The following is a 2,661-nucleotide window of genomic DNA, read 5'->3' as shown; positions in this document are numbered from 1 at the left end:
AAACAAAATCAAATATGACAATCAAATTAATTTGACCTTACAAGGAATTGGAAAGAATGATACTTCTCTTGGACTAGATATTACTTCAGTGTTTTGAAGAAGGTTACAGACCAAACATGAGCCACTTGCTACTATTTCTTGTAAATCCAGGAACAATGAACAGGTTTCAGATGACAAGTCTGCTAATGTTTCCTTTTAAAGTGATAAGAAAAAACTGTTCATGTAAGTATAGGTCTGTTAGCATTACATCTGTGATGGATAGTTTTTAAAAGTTTGGTAAAAGATTTGTAGCAAATTATTTCAAGAAATTTTAAAAGTTTTGGATATTCACTAAAGGATAATTTTTTGGCATTCATTAAAATAGTTAAGGGTGTAGAATGTGTATATTTATTTTCAGAAAGTATACAAAACTTGTTAAAAATATGTAGAAGATAAGTTAGTTTACCTTTTTGAAAAGCTTTTGGATGGAAGAATACATATGGTTGTTATAAACAGAATTTAGACAACTTGAATTAATGTCACCATTGGCATACCTCTGGGTATAGTATCAGGGTCTTTACCAATTTTGAATTACACCAAAGTGACACAGAAAAAGAAATAATTGACAAATTTCTCTAGGTCTTGGATGTTGTTACTTGCTGTAAGAGAGATGCTGCTGATTTATAAAATTATTTAGATTATTTGGTTTTTTGGGTAAATAAACTGCTAGCAATGGATTCATGATGGTTTAATAATGAAGATAAGGCAGTTGATAGAACACAAAAAAATTTATTTAGAAGTTTGAATGTTTTGAAATAACTTATTTCATCAACAACAAAATTTGAAAATTGTGTTACTGAAATTATATCATCATTAATTTATTTAGTTAAGAAAAGCAGTTAAAGGACTGATAAACCAATGTTTATACATATATAACAACTTTAGGTCTAAAGAACTTTGTGAATCATTAAGAGTCAGGTGATCTTCAGCTATGCAGTATACTTTTTTTTTTTTAAATAGAATTCAGGGTCTAAAGAACCTGCAGTGATGACAGAGAAATCCTTAAATGATACATCATGACTTGCAGTTTGAGAATGTACATAACTGGGTGAGTGGCTGGGTTTAAGTAGTGGATAACTGGTTCTTTTAGATACTCCCAATTGTTCACAGACTAAGTTTTTAACTGGCACATTTCATTTTCATTTTGCATAACAAAAAACCTTAATGATTCACAAAGTTTTAACCCTAAAATTATTCTAAATTTTCACACATAACTCAGCTGTAAAATTATGTTTATAGTTTTACACAAGTTATTTACAAGTGTTCAAACTTGTAAATAAAATGCTGTACATATTTTTTCAACCATTTTCATCTTCATTAATAAATAAATTGATTGTTTGTTCGACTTCCTACATAGCTAACAAGCATATAAATGGCAGATCATGTTTAATTATCATAAAAGCAACATGATGCTTTTGGATTATCACAGGTTACATTTTATATGACTAACACTTCAGTTTATATCGAGGTAGAAATATAGAATGTAAGCCTAAAAAAATTGTAATTTCATAGTGCTTGTTTGGTCTTATTTGAAGTATTATGCAAAGTCTTGAACATCTTACCTTAGGAAAGACACTAAACAGTTAGAAAAGGTCCAGAGAAGGGTTACTAGTATTAGAGTGATACCTAGGATGGAAACTTTGTTATAGAAAAACAAGATCTCCATTTTGTTTCTAGATGAAACAGTGTGGAAGTATAATTTTTTTCATATTTTATTGTAAAAATGGCAAGACTTTGTAACACTGATACAAATTTGGTAGATTATGACTCTTCTTCAATTAAAATAATTTTTGGGTTATCATAGGTCAAATTTTATATGATTATGACTATGACCAGTAAGGTGTTTGGCCTTTTAAATAATGAAAATAAGTGGTTTTTATTTATTTTTTTAAAATAGTTTTATCGTCTAAGTAGATCACCAAGTTCCATGTTGTCCTTAAATTTTATATTATAGTTTTATATCTACGATGGAAACAGGAAAGGCTTGTAATTAATAACGTTAGAATTTATAATAATATATGCTTTTACAAAACTAACGGTAGTTATTAATATTAGGGCAATTCGTTTGCTTTGCTTTCCACTTACTTTAGCCTAATACGTTAAGTAACTTAGTTATTTTCATTAGTAAAGTTTCTCAGTTAATCAACTGTCTAAAAATTGTGTAATATACAATAGTATTCTACCTCCGCTTTCCTCTTACCTTTCTAAAATATTTTCCAAGAAAACTTTCGAGTTAAAAATGTAAAAAAATCATACCACACCACCGTTTTAATACCAAACAGCATATAAATACTGAATTATAATAATATCCGCTAGAGGAATTGTTGTGTATAAATATAATTTCTAATGTTTTGTCTTGCCAGCATACCAGTGACACAACAGCATGTCTGCAGAATTACAATGCTAGAAACCGAGTTTCGATACCCATGATAGGCAAAGCACGCACATAGCTTATAGTGTAGCTTTGTATATAACTTCAAACAAACTGTCTTGGTAACTGCAAAAGAAACTAAAAAAAATTTGACACTATATTACCATTATATATTCTTATTTAATACCTGTAACATGAAAGTAAATTTTGTTCTAGCAAAATTAAATAAATAAAATGTGGCATAAACTGAC

General features: G+C 28.7%; 1 protein-coding gene across 1 annotated transcript in view; it reads right to left on the bottom strand.

Annotated features, from left to right (window-relative positions):
* LOC143232471 (AKT-interacting protein-like) overlaps positions 1–2,365 on the bottom strand; it is a 65,666-nt gene extending 63,301 nt beyond the window's left edge. The window contains exon 1 of the mRNA XM_076467983.1: positions 2,240–2,365. The gene's annotated coding sequence lies outside the window, so the exon portion shown is untranslated. The remainder of the gene's footprint in view (positions 1–2,239) is intronic.
* Between the last annotated feature and the right edge of the window lie 296 nt (positions 2,366–2,661).

This window comes from Tachypleus tridentatus, chromosome 11 (genome assembly GCF_004210375.1).
Source record: "Tachypleus tridentatus isolate NWPU-2018 chromosome 11, ASM421037v1, whole genome shotgun sequence".
Lineage (NCBI taxonomy): Eukaryota > Metazoa > Arthropoda > Merostomata > Xiphosura > Limulidae > Tachypleus > Tachypleus tridentatus.
This window is presented reverse-complemented; position numbering and strand designations above follow the sequence as displayed.